Genomic DNA, 24193 nt, shown 5'->3' with positions numbered 1-24193 from the left:
TAGATATACATGTATCGTCGCTATGTATACCATACTTGAAATGAAACTTCATGAATGCAGAAATACATTTGCTTTTTCTTTCCACTACAGATGTCAAGGGAAAATGACCATCTTAATACTGGTATTTAGTGTTGTAATGGCATTTCTGATACCAGTGTACTTGCAATTCTGATGTATTGTGCTATTAATTGAAACAGGTATAAAACATTCTATCAACAAATGTACGACTTAAATAAATTCCATGATATTCAAAACACTGCTTTATCATTGTGTTTGTGACTTTTTGTGTCCACACAGCTGGTATATTGTATCTGCATCTCTTCACAGTACAATTGTAGCACATTCAACTGGAAACTGGCTGGTACAATTGCAGATGGATGTCAAAATGATACTGATATGGCATTATAGCATTAAACATTTAAAGATGTTTCTTCATATTCCAAAAAGACATTTGATAATCACTCATCATTTGGATGATGAATTGATTGTATCACACTACAGGTGATACGACTCACGGCCGTGTCCGTGAATTTACATCGTAAAGAAAAGTATCCCGCAGAAATACGAGACAAACCAGAATCCGTGGAAAAGTTATTTATTTTGTAGATACACCCATTTAATAATTCTACATTTGCTGGAAAAGCGCATTCATTTTCTCTTCAAAATAGAACAATACATCGCCGTCAGATGCAACGTTAACAGAGCAGTGTTTGAGCCTCTACACATTCGAATGTGTTCTTGCATGCGTGCAGACAGCTGATAGACCAGGGGGATGGGGACCCTGGCAGCTAGCTACAGACACGCATAATATACGCGGCCGGCACGGCCACTGCACTGGCACCGACCTTCCGACACTGCACACACGTGCACATAGTCACAATGACATGAAAAATGTAAACTCGATACAATCCTCACAAGCATTTGTACAGTACAATTCATCCCTTTAAAATATGAGAAACGGGGAAAAATACGAACAATGCGCGAAATATAAGTGGAATACTAGTATCAGCGATCGTTCGCAAAAGATGTTGCCGCTATCGCGCCTATATTGTACATTTTGCTACTAAATGCTACTTCCGGCGGGGACATATATTCCGCACCGCGTAATTTCTACTTTTCCTTTTTCTGTTTATCCAGGGAGGTGGAAGATCCACCTCCCTGGTTTATCAAAGGAGGTACAATTCCACACTCTTTATGTTAAGCACTGGAAGACTGTATAAATCATAGAAACAACGCAGCAATGATTCACACTTACCTTTATAGCTTTATCTCCCACAAATTTAGGTAGATTGGTTTTGGACTGATCCATGCCGTCTACGATTCGACTCAGGAACTTTTTTTTCTGGTTCCTCTTTGCATCATTACGCTTCCTATAGTACAGCTTTCTTTCCATCCTACAAATGACAGGGCACAAATTTACCATAGCTTTTATTTTATACCTTTTTAATGAGGCAACAGATCACTTACATATCATTATGCCTTTGATAAAAAAACAACAACACAAACTGAAGGTTTACAATTCTGATGTCATTGATCAAAGGCAGTATTATTTAACTTTAAGAAAATCAAAAACATCTCTGTACTACATTTAGAAGGAGAAAGCTTCATGGTGAAACATGTAGAATTCAATAATAATTTTATCTTGACATGTGTACACGGTGAATGTATCACATGCGACTTTCAAATGTACAATAAAACTCCCATGAAAGAAGAATTCAAGATAAGAGAAGGCACATAGGCTTCTTTCATGATGAATAAAATTATTAAACGTGTACAGCTTGTCAGCTCATGTACAGTTCTAAGATTTAGTGAAACAGATGAAACATGCCTTCTAGAGCCATAATTGTGGTTTTATAGACATTACATTACAAGCGTTATGAGCATTACAGATTTGTCCACAGTAGGGGTCACATATAGCTTGTAATTAATATCTTTTATCTGCTTCATGTGGATTGTCATCAATACACATTTGACAATGTTGCCATAACCTTTTCACAAGATCTTTTATTCGAGGAATTGCCAATTTGAGGGCTATTTGTTTAGTATGGCCCCTTCTTTGTTAATTTGTTGATGTTCCATCATTGATTTCCATTTTTCCTAACTTTTTTCTTCTTTTACAATTCTGCTTTTCTTATTTGTATTCTTGTACTCAAGAATTTATAATGTCTCCTTTCAAGTTACTTTCTCATTCTTATCTGATTCTGATTCTGATTTCAGCTCAATGGCACTAGTTCTTTTCAGAATAGTGAATAGTCCTCAATGATACCATTTTTAGCAGAATTATTCAAAATACTAGACAAGTAGTCCTCCATCTAATTGAGAAGATTTTATTCTATATTTTCATCTTGTAGAGCCAGGCAAGATAATGCATAAGATCTCTATGCATAGTATGCTGTACTATCATTGATTTTCATCCTTTTATATATGTCGCTCTGTCTCTCATTATTTTGAATTCTATCTTTTTATATTTTCCCACTTTTCCTCTCCCTGTCATGTTATTCCTTGCTTTCTTTCATCTAATCTTCATCTTTTCTCCCCTTCTATCTCCAAACTTCCAACTGATCTCCTATCAAACCCTAATCCTACACACCATATTATAAAAGTGCATACTTTGAAAGCATGCAATCACCCACTGACACAAAGCACTGTATCCTTTTATTGCACAAACTGCTTCTTAGAAGGTTAGTAGGTAGATAAACTATTAAGAAAGATGATTGAAGGCTTCTTCAACTCAAAGAGATATATTACCTCCTTGTTCTGCTACAAGGACAAAGACCACTTAAAACACAGAAAGGTGATTGGCCTTGACCACTGTCTTATCCCCAGTAGATAACCAGCCAGTAGGTATATTCATCACGTCAGCTCAGTATTTTTCTTTGAAACTGCCATTTCATCTACTTTTTTCCACTTATCATTCTGAGATACTAGTTATTCTAAAGACAATCATTTGCAGGAAGATGATAGACCCCAAATTGTGTACTTCTCCCCACTCCTCACTGCCCTCCTATAATGTCCTTGCACTACTGTATGACCCACTGGTTTATTTTGAAAGCACTCGGTCCCCATTGACCTGTTCGGCAGGTTCGTCAAAAGCCGAACCTGGGCAGCTTGGCAGGTTCGTCAAAAGCCGAACCTGGGCAGCTCGGCAGGTTCATCAAAAGCTGAACCTGGGCAGCTCGGCAGGTTCGTCTAAAGCCGTCAAAAGCCGAACCTTGCCAGCTTTGGCAGGTTCGTCAAGAGCCGAACCTTGCCAGCTCGGCAGGTTCGTCAAAAGCCGAACCTTGGCAGCTCGGCAGGATCATCAAAAGCCGAACCTGGGCAGCTCGGCAGGTTCGTCAAAAGCCGAACCTTGCCAGCTCGGAAGGTTCGTAAAAAGCTGAACCTTGCCAGCTCGGCAGGTTCGTCAAAAGCCAAACCTGGGCAGCTCGGCAGGTTCGTCAAAAGCCCAACCTTGGCAGCTCAGCAGATTCGTCAAAAGCCAAACCTGGGCAGCTCGGCAGGTTCGTCAAAAACGAACCTTGGCAGCCCGGCAGGTTCGTCAAAAGCCGAACCTGGGCAGCTTGGCAGGTTCGTCAAAAGCCAAACCTGGGCAGCTCGGCAGGTTCGTCAAAAGCCGAACCTGGGCAGCTTGGCAGGTTCGTCTAAAGCCGTCAAAAGCCGAACCTTGGCAGCTCAGCAGGTTTGGCAGAAGACCAACATTGACATATCCAGCTATGACTGATGCAATTCTGAAAGAAATGAAGGATAAATTTGTTGATTCCATTTTGTTTATGCTGAACCTTGCACCACGATTTCAGATTGGGATTTAAAATTTTGATTATTTGTAGACTGATTTTCCCATTTCTTGAGCACCTATTCATAGCAAAATCAGTCTAATTTTTTAGACTAATGTACAAAGTCTATTTCTTAAATAGAACGGGTTAAATGTCTTTGACAGCGCCTGATGTGTAAACTGGCTAGTACGATGGCAATCTACCAAGAAAAACTTCATTTCGTTTTATTCAATAAGAGATTCAAACTACTTTGATGTAAGGTTTTGTTGATGTTATTGTCCCCAAGGAGCTCACCTCAACGTAACAAAAAATATAAATGAGACGTGAAATGAATCACTCGAGGATGAGTTAAGTACGTGTAATATGCAGGGAGGGGGTGATCAGATATTGGTTGCCCCTGATTGACACCTTTTAAAGGGAGGCAGTCCTGAGATTTTCACTGTACTGATAATTAAGAAGAGTAAAAAATATAACCTTTCACCAGTTTATACGCGTTTAAATTGAGAACTGTCTCCGTAGGCGATTTTTGATAAATAATTCCTGCAAGCGATCGTGTAAGAACCTGCAAAAAGATGCTACGTCATTGATGCCCTAATCACCAAGTTGACAGCACTGCCTCTAAAAACCAATTTAAGTGTTCAAGTAATCAGTTGTAATTTTATCATAAAATGTGAAAGTATGTGATGTTATTATTTTAAACAAAATGTTTCAAGCTTAGTTATATATAATTCATGTAAATTAATATAGTAAACATAAATTTATGTATATTTTGAAATCAAATATAGGCCTACTATGTACTTGATATCAAATAGGCACGGTTCTTTTCTAGCTTCTGTCCATGTTGCATACTACTTTGCGTACAAACCACTCTCGCGCGCGAATTCTTACCATACTATGTACACAGTACTCCGTCTAGCTGAGTTTGGCGTTCAAACTGAAGATTACCTGTGCATTAGAGAGTCGAATTCTTCAAAGAAAATATTGTTTGTATCTCGATATTTCTGTAAGTACTCAGATATCAAACGAATATGACTTCTACCGGGCAGGGTAAAATCAGGGGGCCGCAGGAATATGATTTCGCTCCACTTTGCCGTGCACGTCCAGTCGGCACTGGCAGCAGCTAGCTCAGTGGCACTGTGCTGCAGTCCAACCCCGGCTGCAGCCCCACCGCGTACCGTAAATGAAACATAGCTAGCTACTTTCCTTACCTCTCTACGCTTCCTTTCCTCGGTTCTCTTCGAAGTCGATGCTCGAGGTGTTTCTGTTTTATAACTCATACAAGCAAATATATGGTCGGGATTGCATCTGGCTTCAGGATTTTTCTCGGTATATAACCGAGGGCCACAGCCTGCCTGTCCACATCAAAACATGTTTCTCAAATGGTCCTCTCATAGCCATAGCCCTACAACACGATATCGAGAATGCTTTAGTTTATGTTCGGCTTCGTTGTACCGAGATTTTTCAGCCCTACAGCGCACCTTTCACAATCCTTTCGTGGGTCTGGGATGGAAAAAAAGGAATCTCCTGGGCAATTTTCTCTACGATTCGAGTAAAATACTGCTTGACACATCGGTATGATGAAACATAGCCCGACCAGACGATGCCGAATGCGGTCGCCCCTCTAGTGTAATGTGTAGAACCGTTTCTACGTACAGTAGGCCTATTTACGAAAACATAAACAGCGAACTGCATTGCGCTGCAATTTTACCAAATCATACCTTGTTTTTATAAAAGAAATGACATAAAAATCTGCATAATTCTCAGAAAAAGCTATTTTGATCAGCCTAATCAAGCCAATCCGAATGTGCCTTATCACTCACACACCGAATAAAAAATGTGTGCTACTCAATCACTTTTTTACTTAACTTCCTTCTCTTCTTTTTTTTTTTTTTTTTGGCAGAGCACACGCTATATACATAAATATATCAGATAAGGTATAACTCTTAAAAGGGGAAAAAAAATTCTTGATCAACTTGATCAGATTGCTCAATATCCACTTCATTACATAAATTCTCTTACACTCTCTTTATGCGAATACAGCATTTCCTGAAACATATCATAAAAAAAGCATTCTTTACTTAACCGAACAAAACTCATCATTTTTTTCTATCTAAGCTATCAACCATATGTGTATATCATCAAAACAAAGCCTATTCCTGCCTAACCCCTTAACCATTATTCTACTATTGCCTAACTACATCTACCTAACCCTAACCGTCCCCACCTATTTCCCCACTAACCATTACTCTACTCTTACCTAACTACATCTTTTGTACCTATAACCCTAACCATCCCCACCTATTTCCCCACTAACATACCCCCCCCCCCCCCGTAGCCTTCCCTCAACACACACACCCATATATGCACTACAAATCAACCAAAACAACAACAACATACCCACCAGTGCGCACTCACAAACACCAACATTTGCACGCCAAATCACACTACATACTTGTGGTATCTTGGTTACCTGTTTCTTTGACAGTTAGACACACACCAAATTAAAACCGAAGCTAACTAATCATTTTACATGGGGGAAGAAAAAAAGTGACCACCATAATGCTTATACATATACCGATTCCTAAACATCAATACGGCAAAAACCTATATAAACTGACCATACATCTGACTCTATGGAAGTTTCAACTGCTCCCATTTTTGCAAATGAAAACCAAGCTTACCTGCTTTAACCGCAACGTTCTTTTCCTCCTCTATAAAATCCAAAACAAATTTCTTTATCTTTTCCCTCTTGGGTAACTTATTTTGTTCTCTTGACCGAAATATTACCATTTTCATCAAAATTATCAAGGCATTCACGCATTTGATTCGATTTGAACTACCTCGTAAACCCAAGAAGATATCTCTCCATTCTAATTCTTCTAACTCAACTAAATCATAAAACTCAATAAGAAACTGCCATATCGGCTTTACTTTCACACAATCAAAAAATATATGTGAATAAGTTTCCCTTTCCAATTGACAAAAAGAACAAAGATTATCATTCACAAAACCAAACTTAAACAAATGTTCCCTTGTATATATCACCCCGTGTAACAACTTAAACTGAAATTCCCTATGTTTACTAAGTAAAGTCGTGCTTCTAGGTCTAATAAATAAATTTCTAATTTCCTTATCACTGAAATCATACTTCACTTCACCATATCTTATTTCCAGGGTATACAATTCTTGTAAAGCTGTAACAAAATACTCATACACTATTTTTGACTTAATATTTTGAAATTCTAATATTTTACCAAAAATCTTCACCTGTATATCATAATTTGATACATCAATTTGCTGAAACCTTACACTCCCTGTGGACTCTTTCAACTTTTCTGGAAAAACATTATAAATATCATTTATCTTAAATATACCATTTCCCATGATACCTAAATTTCGAAAATACCCAACGGGTTTAATAAAACCTCCTTGTAAAATATGATGTACATTATAAATACCCTTTTCATATAAATCACAATCGAAAATACTCTTCCCTTTTATACATATTTTTCTATTATTAAATATAACTGGATTCATCAGTTCATCTTCAAAATTCCTACATTTATCCATTTCCTGCCATACCTTACCCATTTCTAAATAAAAAGGTGGAACTGGATTTGTCAATGTCAATCTAGACCATTCATAATCACATAAAAATAAAAACCTTCCTCCTACTGATCGAAAACTAAAATCAAAATACATTTTCCACCCAGATTTCTTCTCACCATACAATAAACGTTTCAACCACATAATACGTTGCGTTTTGACGAACAGCTTAAAATTTATCATTCGCAGTCCCCCATTAACATAATCTTGATACATAATATTCTTTTTTACCCGGTCTTTACCATTCCACAAAAATTCAAAAATCATCTTATCCAATTCAGGAAATATCCATTGAGGAACAACTATAAGTGATGAAACATATACAATACACAATACAATACACAATATACACACACACACACACAACAATGTCAAATACTAGTAGCCATCGCCTTCTTCATGCATCCGGGTAACTAGGGAGCGTACGGATAATGAGCAGAACACGGCCGGGAAGAGTTGTGCCTCGGTGACGTCTGACTCTTCGCCAAGACTTGCTCATTAGCATATTCACCATGCAGATTCATACTTTTTCAAACAAAATTTACGAGCTTATTTTGTGATTTGAAAGTTCATCATGTAGGATACAGTGTTATTACTGCAATGCATATTTTTGCATAGACACATGAGTGGAGTTTCCACAAGATTGATCGGAAATCAATGGAAATTGCTACAGGTTGTATGAGGAATCCAAATCAAGAGAAAAGTGTGTTTTCATGTTGCCTACTTGCTGTGCACACAAGGAAGCGCAGATGGACAGGCATGCACAGACATTTTTAAACACTTAGAATTGTCTGAAACATGTAGAAAATTTATTGGGAAGTGCTTTTGAGCATTCTAAGATTTTGACGAACACATGCGCACTCGTTGTAATAGCCTGACTGATAAGCACTGTCCAAGAAGATGAGGTGATTCTTAACTCTATGCCCACTGAAAATGATAAGATATGATTTTTAGTTTTGAAGATATGATTTATCATTTGACATCATCCTGGGCCCCAAATAGCACCAAACTGATGTCACAGATAATTTAACTTCATGAAATATTTTCTTTATGTCGCTAGATATTGGTATGAGATTAGATGATGGAATATTTCAAGTTAATTGATCAATTCATTGTTTAGATATTGCATTCACAAAATCAGGCAGAACGAAATGGGAATAATAAAAAAGAAAGATTCTGTAGAGATACAGTAGGTGATACGATTGAGTATCACCTGAAAATACCCCTCAAAGCAGTCCATATCTGTTTAACATAACACTCAATAGGTGATCTCAAGTTTGGTGCTAGTGCTAGTGCTGTCTCCCATTCAACTGCCTTAAATCGAGCTCCAACACTGACGTTCAGATTAATGCAACGATATTCGATCACAATTATCGATCCCCAGCGCTAGATGTTGGAATCACAGCACAGCCAAATCCGCGGGACTTTGCGCGATGAAAAAAGTGACTGCGTGTGATTACAATCAAATATTGAAAGGTAAAATGTAGTTCTAGTACGCCTTGCAAAACTATCAAATTTCACTCCAAAATGTACACGTATAGTTATATGCCTAAGAAATGTGTGGAATAACGCTGTTATAACAAGATATTTGTTGGGTAACGACATAAGCGAAATGTTAACCAAAAAGGTTAGCTGAAGTTGCAGTCACAGAACTTATGCGATTGGGGTCAGGCTAACTCAGACTCGGTGACAACTCGGCCTCGCTTTGATGGCGGGGCGGAGTTGTCCCTCTGGATTGTACAGTGTTGTACTATGGGAGTGCTTCGCGTTTGGCTGGTTGTAGTTATGGGCCGAGTTGATACAATGCGCGCATCAAAAAACCTCTTTGGCACGCATACAAAATGAACGTGTGCCTATGTATAAAATATGGCGATCACAAACTGCATGTAAGTTGTCTGAAATAGGGCCAAGTTGTCCCTTAGACCGAGTTAGCCTGGATCCTTCTGGAATAAAAATTGGTATACCAACTTTCATTATTCTACACTTTTGATCTCAAAATACTCCAAAACAACTCGATCATCATAGCAAATCATGTCAGCCAGGTAAGTTTCTTGGTGGACTCTTTTGATATATTGTAAGCAAATATGAAATAGTGCCAGACGGGTTCTCAAACTCTTACCAGAACTATGTTTTCACTTTAGCAGATGCAGCCATGACTGCTTATAGTTTTAGGCATATAATAAGGAAGACAGATTGAAATGCCACAAATTTCATCCCTTTTATGAAATACAACAATCTTAACCCGTTCATACTGAATTCTTAAATCCCCATAAACTAAATACACATGTAACCAGATTCCTGTTGGGAGCGGGCTAATTTTGCTCCCAGGCTCAGATTTGTGTAGCCATGTCTGAAGTGTTCGTGTACATTGAGTGGGCGACTTTTGCGTTAGCATAGACTTTGCACGTAAAACGTACATCTATTTTGAAAGTGAATATGGGTCTCGCATGGCAATGCTGACATCACCGCTGAACTTGAAATGGCAAAGATGATAATCCCTAGGGGCTCATGTTAGCCAATGGGAAAAAAGCATATATTGCTAACACAAATGGTCGAGCTCGGTTCAGCAGACGACATTCAACACTGAGCCCAGCACAAAGTACTGGAAATATGTCATAATTTTGAAGTCAACCTCCCAACACTGACTGATTTCAGGTTCGGTTTTGTCGCCGATGCTAGTGCTGAGATAGTACTAGCACAGAACTTGAAATCACCTAATGTGTTATGTTATACAGAAACATGTTTCTATGGCTTAGAATAGGATGCTACTGCTTGATCCTTAATGCTTCTTATCCCTCAAATAACAGTGCCATGCAAGGGCTGTTGCAAGTCTATCATACATGTACTTTACAATGACATCTTCCAAGCAATAGACAGGTCCACAATACTCTTATCCACTCAGAACTCGGATAATACAGACTGCATCGCCTTATGCTATTACAATACAAGTAGATTGCCAAATCTAAAACAATCGACAACAAGCATCAAGAATATATATTTCTTTGTTACAGGAGAAACTTGATATAATGAGGTCGGGACTGAGCTATTGTCCTTGTTAATGGCCGATATCTCGTTATATCAGTTGGGATGACAAACATCATAAAGACACTATAATTTGTACATGTGGTGCCACGGATCATGCTTCAAGTGACACTGATAACCTGGCAATGTGTATGAGAGAATTACTCACCTTTATGTGTAAAAAGACATTTTCACCAATGTAATACCAGGGATGCCAAATTCAAAACATTTTTTTATGAGTGAGATTTTCATGACTCTGCATCTCGGCATGCGAATGTGCGCGCGAGCGAGGGTGTGGGAGGGGTTTTTCCCCCCTGTGGCCTCCCATGGTAGGGAGCATTTTCAATTTTTAGCTCTTAATGGTGCGATCGGTGCAGACTTAAGTGACTATTTTTTACTTATTTTGAAAGACAAAAGGGACCTTCAAGTGCAGCTATCACTTTAATCTTTTGAGCTATGCTGATTATTATAGGCCCAAGTTGCAGACTTCGCCCGATGCATGAGAAAAATGGGTGCCATGCATGAGATCGTGAGATGGCCCCTAAATGCTTGAGTCTCACGCAGAATGCTTGAGACTTGTGGTAGCTCTGTAATACGATATCAAGAATGTGTTTCTTAATGAATGTTCGAATTTGTAACTAATGTAAGGTTTGCGTGCGATCCTGTCATGATTGTTTCTGGACTGGTACGATGTTTGTGGTTCTGGTAAGCTTGTATTGTGTGTTATGTGTGGAAGGGTCAGTGTGGTCACCGTGAAAAATGGGATTGTGCGTGAAGCAGCCTAAAATTATATTGAATTGGTATGAGATTATGTCACATTATGTCAACCAATTGTGCCTCATCAGCTGATGAGCAAAAAATCAAACAAAGCTCCTCACATTTTTTTTCTACGAATTATGGTGCCCAATCAGCTGACAAGCAAAAAAAAAAAAAAAAAACCAATTAGAATTAAATTGAATTGTGGTGCCCAGTTGCATTATGGTGCTTTAAATAATCGCATTGTGGTGCCCAATTGTCCTAAAAAAGGCCTCATATTTTCTTTCATACAAATTATGCTGCCCAATCAGCTGACAAGCAGGGGAAAAAAAATCCTCAATTCTATGCTTCCAACTGAACTGTGGCTTCCAACTGAACTGTGGCAACCAATCGCAAACACACACACACACACACACACACACACACACACACAAAGCAAATCCTCACCACTTTTTCTTGTCAATTTCATCCAAGTCCACAAATCAACCGACAAACTAACATAAACAAACGAAAAAGTGGTATGGGCCTACCACAGACCACAAAACACTTACAGATTTCCTGTCTGTAGCAATTATGCTAGAATTATGCTAAAAACAGGCAAATTATGCCTTGCATAATGCTAGATGCTAAAGCGTCTAAAATTATGCCAGAAAGCATAATTATATGCCAACTCTGGCAACATGGGGGTGGGGTTGAACATGTTCTGCATGTACATATAAGTATTGCATGCTGTGTGTGACACATTTTGCATATTATGCCAGTGTGTCTGTGTGAAGATTGGGAATTCCCTAGTAGACAACCAATCAGCATCAGATTGCCTCGCATCTGCTACGTCAGGATGATAGATGTATGCATAGGGCCGTACATTCTGTAGCACACTCTGTGCATGCAGAGACTCCAAAGGGCTTTTTACACTTGTAAAATTTTGCTTAGCCCCGGACCAACGGTGGGGCTAAGGGGGGGCCTTAGCCCCATCGTTGGTACGGGACTATCCTCAGCCCACTTTCTGTTTACACTCGTTTTTGCCAAAGTGGGCTAGCCCCACCGATAGTACGGTACTATCTGGCCCTGCAAAATAGCAGGGGTTAGCACCGCAATTGCGGTGCTAGCACCGCAATTGCGGTGCCAAGCAAGTGAGTGTAAACAGAACGAAAACATAATCCTGGGCTAAGCGACGGAGACGAAGTCCGACCCTCACTGACCAATCAGAAACGAGGTAATCAAGTGCTGCCGGTGCGTGCGTGTACGTGTACAGTACACAGCGTAATTATGAATATTCATGTGGTTTGGAAAGTCCGGGGCTAAGAAATATGAGTGTAAAAAGGTCAGTTTTCTCCTTAGCCCCGGACAAGAGATAGTACGGGACTAATTGGCGAGTGTAAAAAGCTGAAAAAATTGGTACGGGACTAACGATAGTCCTGGGTCAGAGAAAGTCCGGGGTTAAGAAACACAAGTGTAAAAAGCCCTCAACTCTCCCGTTTTCGACGGGAGATCTCCCGCCGAAAACCCATTTTTGCAAAATCTCCCCTTCTCCCGTTTGAGATTTAATTTCTCCCGCCCTGGCTCAATGTCTCCCGTTGGAAAGGATTTCTTACTTATTGCTATCGTATGTTGCAAAAATAAGCCTTAAATAGCACCAGAGAGCATCTATAACCCTAGGAATTTCGTGCTTCGCACACATCAAGTTGGAGTCTCCCGTTTGCTAGGGGTTTCAGGCGGGAGAATCTCCAGATCAGAAGGTGCTTCGGGTTGGAGTCTCTGTGCATGTACATTGTACATGAAATATGCTGTGCTGGGTGCAGTGCACTGTAGAAATTGTACTAGACACAATTTGCGATGCATACACTGTACTCTCATCACTAAGCTGTAGAATCTTCGAACATGATCATACAGGCAAAGTATTAGCTTTGCCCAAAAGATTTTGTGTTACCTTGCTATAACAGGTTTGGTAAACTATGTTTTTATTTGTTTGGAAATTACAAAATTTATCTTATTATAGCAGTTATTTCATAATAGCCCATCTCGTGATAAGAGTAGCATCTTGTACATAGATTTGTGTGGAAGGAAGTTGGGTCTGAGAAAGTTTCCTCGTAATACCCGATATCTTATTGTAGCAGTGTTCATTATATCGAGTTTCCCCTGTATTACTGTAATTATCGTGAGAATGCTCAACTAGTATTTTCCCGTAGCATTTCCTGTTTTTCTGTTCATCAGCATGGCATTGTCATATTATACAATGCATATATAACCTAATTTTACAACAGCTTGTTTACATAGATTTCTACAGTGTATTTTTCCCACTTGTTCGGATACAACAAGAGTCAGGATATAACGAGAAAAATCATCTGGAACCGATGATCGTGCTATGTGGGATTCCACTGTAAAAGAAACACTGAATTCTGATAGAAGGGACCCACCAATTTAGTTTGTTTCAGCAGATAGTTGTATCTGACCTCGATCGGTGAATGGGACTCCCATGTAACATGATTATAGACACAACAACTCAAAATTTGTGTGTGAAATGATATTCTCTGTGAAAATATGTGCTTGCTGTTGTAAAGTGTTTGATTCCCATGTCTTCAGTTTCATATTTTCTTTCAGCCAACATGACCCAGATGAAAGCAACAGTTGAAATGCTGAATCACTACATCCAGAGGATCTTGCTGATTCACTCCTGGTATGTCTTGGTAAATGGTGGGATGCAATGCAGTTTTGTATGTTTGTGTGTGAGCTATTGCAATCATTTATCGTCCATCGTGCATCATTTGTTGTTCATCATCTGTGCGTTGTGCATAAGCATTTTACATTTTCAGCTTCGTCTTTAAAACCCCATGACGGATTTTCACCATGCAACAGTGTCTCCCCTGGAGGGGGGGGGGGGGGGGGGGGGGGGATGGATGGCTTAGGGTCAGAGTACCTGTACCCCAAAGCCCTGTAATTGTAATACAGTGTAGATACCTACTTCTCCAGAACCAGGACCCTGTGTCATCAAAAGATCAAATCGTTTATAAGTAATTTCCTTACCACACAGTCTGCCATAGACTTACCATAGAAATCAACTATATACAGTAATGAATTTTAACTCTCCATAAAACAGAGCCCAGGAGTGATAGAGCCTAACTGTGTGCTATGAGTATTAAGTACATTGGTGAGTGTAATTTCAAATTTGTTCATGGCTGATCCAGTGGTGCTCCTCCACATTTAGGCTTTGTGGAATGGGGGATGTGGATCAGATTGAGGGCCAATTTTCTCATTTTCATATTCTTAAAAACACATGGTCAAAATTCTCCCCAAACTTGGCAGGTAGAGCGTCGGAATAGATATTTGTACAAGCTGGCAGCATGCCCCCACTAGATCCCCCTCCTCCGCGTAAGTTGACTTTTGGGCAATTCCGTATGGGAAGGGCAAAAACAGCAAAATTCAAAGTAAAGTAAATGCTCCTAGATTTAAGTTTCCCCATACAGACAGATTGATGTATTTACAGAAACAAAAAACTCTTTTTCAATAACTTTCCTCATTTTTGTTGTACACACTTTTAAAGTTGGTAGACTATTTATTGTAGTTATCTAAAATTTTACAATATCAAATGAAAATTTAAAATGAAACAACTTAAATATCTCTCTGCTTTATCCATACTTCCACATTTTTCTTCTTACGCTTCAACAATCACATTTTATAAAGCATTCAGTCACTCTGATTATGATATTTTTTGGAGAAAGTTTCAAAATCTACTGACAAATTGACGTAATTCCATTACTATGAAATTGAAAAAAAGTTTTCTCCTGAACAAACTAATCACTGATTTTTTTCTCCCCTTATAAATGTTTTCTCTACATGTGACTCCCTGAAAACTCACAAAACATTTTGTGAAATATCTCCTTTAGTTCTGCTGTAATTGTGGTAACGGAATTACATGGTAATGGAATTACACGCACATTTAATATGGAAAAGAATGACGTAACCTACCTTCATGCCAATATGTATGTGAACTGTTCATGAAATCGCTTCAGGGCATTATCCTTGAGCTTAACAGTGTTAGTGATTGGCAGTAAAGGAGTGAAAGTTGAAATATATGTATGATGCACTGACATGACTCAGCATAGCCGGATGCCTCTGACAGTGAGCCCTACATGCCAGACAAGACTACTTTTGCTAGAAGTCTCCTCCCTTCTTTTACCTTTTCTCATGTACAAGAACTACATGGAGACTGTGCTGATAACTTAGGTTTGCTATATGGATACTCATTCTCAAATGTTAAAAATCTTACTGAATTCTGAGATATTAGTGTATATTTTCTTGCTAAAAGGTCTCATGGTTTCATACAAAATCTAAGTATACATTCTGTAGTGCTGAGGGACTATTGATTGGGTGTGATGCAGCATAAATTGGACAAAGGTTAGAAAGAAGAGGAAGGACACAAAATTTCTTTAAAAGGAAAAGAGAGCACTGCTACAAACAGCAATAAACAGGATAATTTTTGTGAGGAAAGATCAAGAATTTTAGAGAAGAATCATACACAATGTGATAGAAGTTATTATTTGACATGGGATGCCCACTGAATGTGCCCACTGAATGTGGCACCTTTGATCTTTCCGTATGCTAAAGACTTTATTAAGACCATTGAACATGTCCTGTTTTCATCCTCAAGTCCTTTATTTTTAATGGTAGGTGTATGACTATGACCTTCTTTCATCTGTTTCTTAGATCTTTCATCCACAGAGACACATATTTTGATTTTCATGCCCCTTTGATACAGAGCATCTGCTACCTGTAGTGTCTTGAATTGAGACTAGCAACACATACGCACTATATGCTCACTGCATGCTATAAGCCACGTCACTGTAACTATGCAGACTCAAGGAGACAAGTAAAGTCTATCGAAACTGTACTCCTCCGACTCGACCTGAGTTAATCAGTCGCGTGACCATTGCGTGAAATGGATCTGTGATTGTGAGCTGACTAGTGATTGTCTCTTGTGATTGATTCCGTGGTCAGATGTTACACTACCCTTTGAAATTTGTTCTTTAATCCTTTCTTTTTAAAAGTAATAAAGACAAAAATACCATTTGTAATGAACATTTACCCAGTCAGTTATTGTGATACAGCTCTAAATTGTAACATTTAGGCCTATACTTCCCGTCCTAAAAAGATTTTATATAAAGTCAGTGGGCTTCTGCTTCTACCTTTACTCTTCATGTTACCACTTGCCATACCATCCAGTTTCCTTTAATAGTGCCACTACAGTGTATTTTATCATTTGCTTTCAGGCAGTCAAAATACCACTTACTGCAGAGAGAAGATGCACACTTCTTGTGAGTGAATATACATGTATGGCAACACTCAGGGTGAGAAAATTGTCAAAGTCAAGACGAAAGACAGAGACAGGAAACTTATAGGAAATTTATAGGCCACGTCATGATTACAGTCAATGATCAAATCACTGTCGTATTTCTGAAGAGGTCATTTGAAAATTTTGTGTGGTCAGAAGTAAATACTAATTTTTGTCGAGCCCACCGGAGGTGTGGGGAGACTAAGGGATCACCTGCGGCGTCTGTCCGTCCGTCGTCCGTCGTCTGTCCATAACGCTACAAAAACTTGAATAACTCTCTACTGAGGATTTCAATTTCAATCAAACTTGGAGGGAAGAGTGGTTATACAAAGTTACACATTTTACCAGGGCACCTCAAGGTCAAAGGTCACAGGCAGAGGTCAATGAACTTCAGGGCCCAATGTTAAGTTTTTAGGGCACGTTTTGTTTATGGCTCATAACTTTTGATGTATCTGTCTGTTTGTGACCAAACTTTAATAGATGGTAGATGTCCCTTTGGAAGTTGAAGGTTACCACAATGTCAAAGGTCACAGACTGGGGTCAACGAACTTTTAGGGCCCAATGTTAAGTTTTTATGGCGCATTTTGATTATGGCTCATAACTTTTGATCCCTCTGTCTGTTTATGACCAAACTTGGATGGTAGATGTCCCTTGGGGAGGTGAACGTCATCACAAGGTCAAAGGTCACAGACAGGCGTCAACAAACTTTTAGGGCCCAATGTTAAGTTTGTAGGGCATGTTTCGATTGTGGCTCCTAACTTTTGATCCCTATGTCCGTTTGTGACCATACTTGGACGGTAGATGTCCCTTGGGGAATTAAAGGTCATCACAAGGTCAAAGGTCACAGAAAGGGGTCAACAAATCTTTAGGGCCCATTAAGTTTTTATGGCGCGTTTCGATTATGGCTCATAACTTTTGATCCCTTTATCCGTTTGTGACCAAACTTGGATGGTAAATGTCCCTTGGGAGTTGAAGGTCACCACAAGGTCAAAGGTCATAGACGGGTCAATTAACTTTTTGGAGTTAGAAAAATATTAATTTCTTGTATGCGAATGGGCGAGACAATTTGGCACTTGCCTTGTATTCACAGGTTGAATATTCTGGCTCTAACACAGTGAGCTGCAGATGGATAAAAGAGGCCCTCTAACCTTTAAAGATGAATTCACATAATTTGGTGGAGTCACTCTAATGGTTCAAAAAGTTGTAGTTTGTTAAAGTTATTTTACTGTATTTTATTTTGTTTTAGTTCAGTTCATTTTATTTTTGTAGGCTTAAGTAGGACTTACATTGTAAGGTTATCATCAAATTATGCACTACATTGTACATTGTATACCAGGGGGCAACTTCAGCTATTAGTAAAATGTCACAAGGTTTTAGTGATTAATATGAGCCACAATGTACAGAGTATAATACTAATGATTTAGCACTGGTGCAGTAATAATCATATTTAAGAAAACTTTCTTTTCAATTTATGATTGAATTGTAATTAATTATATTTGTTATTGAACCACAACTGCATCTTTTCACTTAACAAATAAAACGTTTCAAGCATCCTTTGTGTTCATCCTTGATATCAAACATTGTGTTCAATGATGGGTCTGCACAGTGAGCTCTTGCACTGAAAATTGGCACTTCATGATTTAGATTTAAATTCAGTGTCAATCCTGACAGTTTTTTGTTATTTTCTGTGCGTGTGCACATTATATTTGTTAGTACTGTTACTTGTTAGTAATTCACACATATTATCAATAATTAGCATATTTAGGAAGAAGAAAACAGAGAAAGGTGTCTTGCATGATATTAACAAAAGAAATAAAAGAAAACTAGAGTATCGTTAACTGGATTTATAGAATTGTATTTGTGTAGGGCTATTGTAGCGTAATTCCGTTACCATGTGTCTTGGATGTCATTTACCTGCAGAGTGAGAAATTCTTAACTTGAAAGTAGACAAATCTTGATGGATGTGGTACTTAAAAGTTACGAGATCTGGATTGACATAGTTACAACTTCAAATCACAGTCGTTTAATAGCATGAAAATTTTGTTTTTTTGACAATAGAAACTCATTTGGCACCAATACAATTGTATCAGCTTTTGGTTAAAGGCTAGAGAGTACTTATTTAGTGGTTATATTGTAGTTGAAGGCATAAACAATCTTTATCAAGACATTTCAGAATACATGAGTACCAAGAAGTTGTATTTTTTCCAGTGTATTTCAGAAGACATAATTTCGTTACCATTTGTGTAATTCTGTTACCACTGACTTTAAGGAAGAAAAGCCTGCTGCTGAGAAAATGTGATGAAATATTTGAAAAACAGTCCAACTAAATTGAAGTTGACACAATCAGTGATGAAATCAGACAACAACCTATAGTGTATGTGTTATAGATTTCAGAGACACTACTCCCAAAGTCAGAGTTCAAGTTGTGACTCAATTTTCTGGTAATTCCGTAACCATCACACATAGACCTCCTTTGCAACCAACCAAGTGAGAACTATAATAACAAATTTGTATTTGGGGTGATAGTGTGCATACCTCTGCATCTTTTAAATGTATCAAGAGAAGGCTAAGTAATCAATCCAGTGTACATGGGGAAAGAATATGAGCCAAAATTCTCTGATTTGTAATTCCGTTACCGCAGAATTGCCATTTTGCGCAAGTCAACATGTTTTACTTGATCCTGATTATGTAAAATAGGCAAGGTTGACTGTATTGTGGATTGAGCTACTTGTAACTATAGTGTTGAGATGTGCAAAACACATCTTTTGTTAATGTTAAAAAATGCATTGCCAGTTGCTCCGTTTTAGGTTGGGGTGTTAATCACATTCAGTAATAGTTCTATCATATACAAAAGATGAAAGACTAATTAAATCTTAACACAGGTAATTGTTAATCAGGAGTTAAAATGAATGAATTGGAACATGTTTTACTCGATCCCGATTATGTAAAATAGGCAAGGTTGACTGTATTGTGGATTGAGCTACTTGTAACTATAGTGTTGAGATGTGCAAAACACATCTTTTGTTAATGTTAAAAAATGCATTGCCAGTTGCTCCGTTTTAGGTTTGGGTGTTAATCACATTCAGTAATAGTTCTATCATATACAAAAGATGAAAGTCTAATTAAATCTTAACACAGGTAATTGTTAATCAGGAGTTAAAATGAATGAATTGGAACTTTTTAGGATATGATCGATCAATGTTTGAAATCTTCAGAAAAAAATTTTAAAAAGATACTCAAATCTATTCTTATAGGTCACTTTGTATTGGGAAAATGTATAATTTGCATAATGAAGTAGCTAATCCTGTCGTACCACTTGCAAGTCATGTGAGATCATATATAGCTGTAGGGGTCAGTCATCTCCATAAAGGAACTAGCAAGGTCAAAAACTAAATTCAAGTGGTTTTACATGAAAATTATTTATCCAATACATAAGGTTTGTTTTTGATACACTCTATATGCAAATGAAGGTAATAACTCTCGATTGGAATTAAAGAGCGTTCCTTGGTTATGTTTGTGCGCATCCTAGGTGTGCAGATTGGTCAGTGATGAGCTGGATGGGGTCTTACAGTGATTTCTGCTGCATGGGGGACACTGCTAGCAAAGAAACGAGCACACAAACCACTCATTTTTACAATTTTTCTGCATTTAGTAAGCCTTCTACAATGTGGTCAGGATTCATGAAAATGACACGGGTTTTGAATGTACGGGTACAGCATAAGTTTGATGAACCTTCTCCTTTAGCCCACCCGTAACAGAAAACGCCCCTGACAAGAATTTGAGAGATTTCGGTGGTTTCTGCCACATGAGACCACTGCTTGCTCAAGAAAAAGAGTGTAAACCCCAACTTTAAAACCTTTTCCTCATCTTGGGTACCATTTTCAGCAAATCTTGCAAATTTGGAGGAAATAAAGTGGATTTTGAAACACTTATAGGGATTTAAATTCACCATTGCATATTTTGTTGCCTATCATGGTCTTGATCCTATAATGCTATCATTTTTGTACTGGACGGCAGATTGTCATATTCTTCAAAGTCCCACAGAAGATAAACAAGCACATGAACCTGTGGTTTTATTTGCATATTTGGGCTTCGGATGGGTCAAAGTTCCACTATGGGAAGTTTGAAGAAAATGACTTGAACTTGATTTTAATGGAGGAACATCCTTAACTCTTTGGCTACAGCTTGATTTCAATGAAATTGAGATGAAATTTGATCATCTGAGTGGACATTATATGTACTTTCCCCCAGATGATGAAATTTACAACAGAGTCAATTGCTGGTACCATGGCAACAGCAATGCAATAACCAATCACCTATAAACATTAAATTGTATGTTATGTACTTATTGCAACTTACAGCAACAGTATTTTAAATGAAAGAAAGGTATTATTCAGAGGGGTGTGAGTTCTTTCAATTTGTCTCCCTTACAAATTGAATTTGTTAAGATCGCAACTGCTGATCTGTAGATTAAACATGTTAGAAAAAATTTAATTTGTAGAGGGAGACAAATTGAAGAAACTCACACCTGAACAGTATTTTTCTTTGAGGAGCAGGGCTTGGGTGGGACCAAATTAGTTACTAAAAGTATCAATTCGAAATTTCAACATTTACGCAAGTCACTGATATAATACACCAATCATTGTATCCCCCGAACAGAGTTTGGAGAATACCAGGAATTGGCCTCATCGCACCGCCACTTCACTGCAGAGATTTTCTTGTGGGCACTCTACAGGCTGCAGTCCTTCTTGGATCATTTTCAAGTTGGGCATGAAGGTGCATTACTGTGAGAACAAGACGTCTATCGTTTTTAGTCATGGCACCCTTGCTTGTTCTGTCTTAATACCCACAAAGGTAAATTTTACAGGGTCTGCTTGTGTGTGCGATACTGGCAGTGTTTCTCAACCATTTTTTTTTTCAAATTTGATATGTAAACATGATTGTTACTCAAACTCAGACTTGCTAAGGAGCTGTATTGGTGGCCACTATACATGTAGGACACAACAGTTTGTGGTGACAGCGTCCTGAGTGTTCTGACTTGGATGCCATGTCACATTCCTTGTATGTGCTCTATCAGTCACATTTCCACTGTCAGAATTTATTCAAACTTGCTATGAAAGTTGATAAGGGTTATTCAAGATAACAAAAGTGGTCATTAACAGTGGCCTCATTGGTCCGACTTTTATAGGATGCCATTTCATATTTCTTGTCTACTACAGTGATCACAACCCAGTGTATTTGGAGACTGCTACTCATAATCTGTAGTGGCACAAGGTGAATTCTGTGAAAACAAGAGAAAAATGACTGAAGTGTAAAATGGTCCCCAGTTGATGTACAACATTTTGGTCTAAAATGACATCCAAATGGGGTATGAGGGACTAGTTTGGGGGATACATGTGCTCGAATGGGTCCCCTAGCTGAGTGCTCTATTTTTTTCATGATAGAGAAAAGTGAGATACACAGAAATTCTGGATAAATACAATTTAACAAATTTCTCACTTCGTTCATTCATTTGAGGCTTATACATTTGTGCTCAGATTCTTCAGCATATCTACAAAATGAATACATGCGTGTACTGTCTTTGACAATTTCAAATATTAAACATGATTATTGCTGCTAGATGGAAATGTTGGTGTAGCACTGAAGGTTGCTCAGTATGTAATGTTATGTCAAGGCTTGGCTCTGACTTTTTCTTTTGGTGGCCCTACAATGAAGCCTAGTGGCTTGATCAGACCCCCAACACATATTCTGTGCTGGCCCAGCATCCATTTCTGTCGAACCCTGGTTATGTGCTTGATACAATGGGATGCTTGCTCTACTGTACCTTTTATCCTTTTTCCCTGCTTATTAGTAGAAAACTTGTGTTTGATAATATGACATTGAGTGCTTCTCACCAAGCTATCCAATATCTCCTAAGAGTCAATGGTCACATCATAGTTCTTTTACTTTTCTCTACCTGCCATATTCATTCCATCATCTTCTTCAGAAGTTAATGGGACAACTGCACAGCAGCAACAGATATTGATTCAGCTTACCAAACAGGATGGAAAAGTACCTGTACCATTATGGCTGGGATAATGGCCATCACCCACTACTTCACATGATGTACGTGTATTTGGAGCTCTTCTTCAAAAGATGGGAGTACTGTGTGCAGGGGAGCCCTGTCATAGCACACTGAGGTGCAACTCTTACTTTACATATTAACGGAAGGGCTGTAATCCTGAATGTTTGGTCAACAATTTCCTGTTTTTTACCCTAATTAAAGGCCCTATAAATTTGATGGTTACATTTCAAATATGCCTACGTGTATATAAGTCCTAAACTGGAGCCCACATGTCAAACAAAGGAAAATTCATAACTCTAAGTTATCAATTTTGGGGTATTTGGAGGAAGATCTCTCAGCCATCATTTCTGTAATGATTTTTTTTTTTAAATGTTACTTTCTCCCCTTTCTGTTTTATCATCTATGCAACCTCAGTACAATGTATAATAAGATTTCAATTTTATCAAAGGCCCTTGCTGCACATGTACTTTAACCTGGGCTCTTTATGGGCGCGGCCATTTTGTTGCGTACGCACCCCCCCCCCCCCCCCAAAAAAAAAAAAAAAAAATTTGCATAGACATGTTCTTTCAATTTCCTAGTTTATTCTTCCATGGTTGGTGTCTGTCAAGATTACTACAGCCAGTGAAATTCCCTACCACCCCTATTCTAATGAATATTGAAATATGAATATTTATATTGTATGCATTTTTATGAAATGTCTGGAGGTATCAGAAAATTGATTTCAAAAGATACAATTTTCTGGCTTTTGAACTTGATCTTCACAAATTTGTGGCAGAAAATATGTAATATTTGCAAGCTTTTGGCAAATCTGTAATAAGTTATATATATCAATTTTTTAGTTTTTAGAAAATTTTATGGTGATTAATATTGATGCCTTTATGACTTAGGTCAAGAGTATGAGTTCGTTAGAGTTTTTCTCTTGAAGAGAGAAAGGATCAAAGTCAGAGCTTAAAACACTACTTTTTGCATTAGTAGAATGAAAAGTGTGCTCACGAGAGGATAGAAAAGGTGCGTGACTTTTCATAAGTTGACACACTATGTTATGTTGCCATTTATATTAAATTTAGGTCCTAACACAATTGTTACAATGCTCCTTTCGTTTCACTCGACGTGTATAAGCAAATGACATTCGAGGAAACATGGAACAGAAAGCCGCTGAACAACATTTTTTAGCGGTTGCTGCGTGTCACATCGCCGTATCCGTAGGCCTGTGCTTTTAGTCCCACCTTGTTAAAACACTTACTCACACAGTATGGACAAGGACTAACTTGCTCATTTTAATGTTAGCACTTATTTGATTTATGGCAATGTGCATGGAATGCAGAAGTAAATAAATCAATAGTGATTACATGTGGTTGTTAAATGTTCAGTACTTAATAGAACATTGATGGCAACTCAGTTGAAAATGCTTGGATTTTGGATTCTAACTACACAAGCACTGAGTTAGAAGTTGGGGAATCAAGAAAATGCATCTCTAACACGGCAAGGTGGCACACTGCACACAAACAAATGGTGATCACGCCTGTCCTTGGCTCCCCCATCCACACGGTACTGCCTATCCAACTCTCTCCAACTTTACAGAAAAACTTCTAATGATGACAAGATCTTCACCAGTCAGCCGGAAAACCCCTCCAAATCACATGA

General features: G+C 38.3%; 1 protein-coding gene across 1 annotated transcript in view; it reads left to right on the top strand.

Annotated features, from left to right (window-relative positions):
• Window positions 1-22963, top strand: part of LOC139726555 (uncharacterized) — a 38892-nt gene extending 15929 nt beyond the window's left edge. Inside the window, exons 3-5 of the transcript XR_011710709.1 lie at window positions 13758-13833; window positions 21145-21339; window positions 22472-22963. The gene's annotated coding sequence lies outside the window, so the exon portion shown is untranslated. The remainder of the gene's footprint in view (window positions 1-13757; window positions 13834-21144; window positions 21340-22471) is intronic.
• Window positions 22964-24193: the final 1230 nt, after the last annotated feature.

This window comes from Diadema antillarum, unplaced genomic scaffold (assembly GCF_040938485.1).
Source record: "Diadema antillarum isolate AM-2024a unplaced genomic scaffold, OU_Dant_1.0 seq00000089_RagTag, whole genome shotgun sequence".
NCBI lineage: Eukaryota > Metazoa > Echinodermata > Echinoidea > Diadematoida > Diadematidae > Diadema > Diadema antillarum.
The sequence above is the reverse complement of the archived record's forward strand: the minus strand, read 5'-3'. Positions and strand labels throughout refer to the sequence as shown.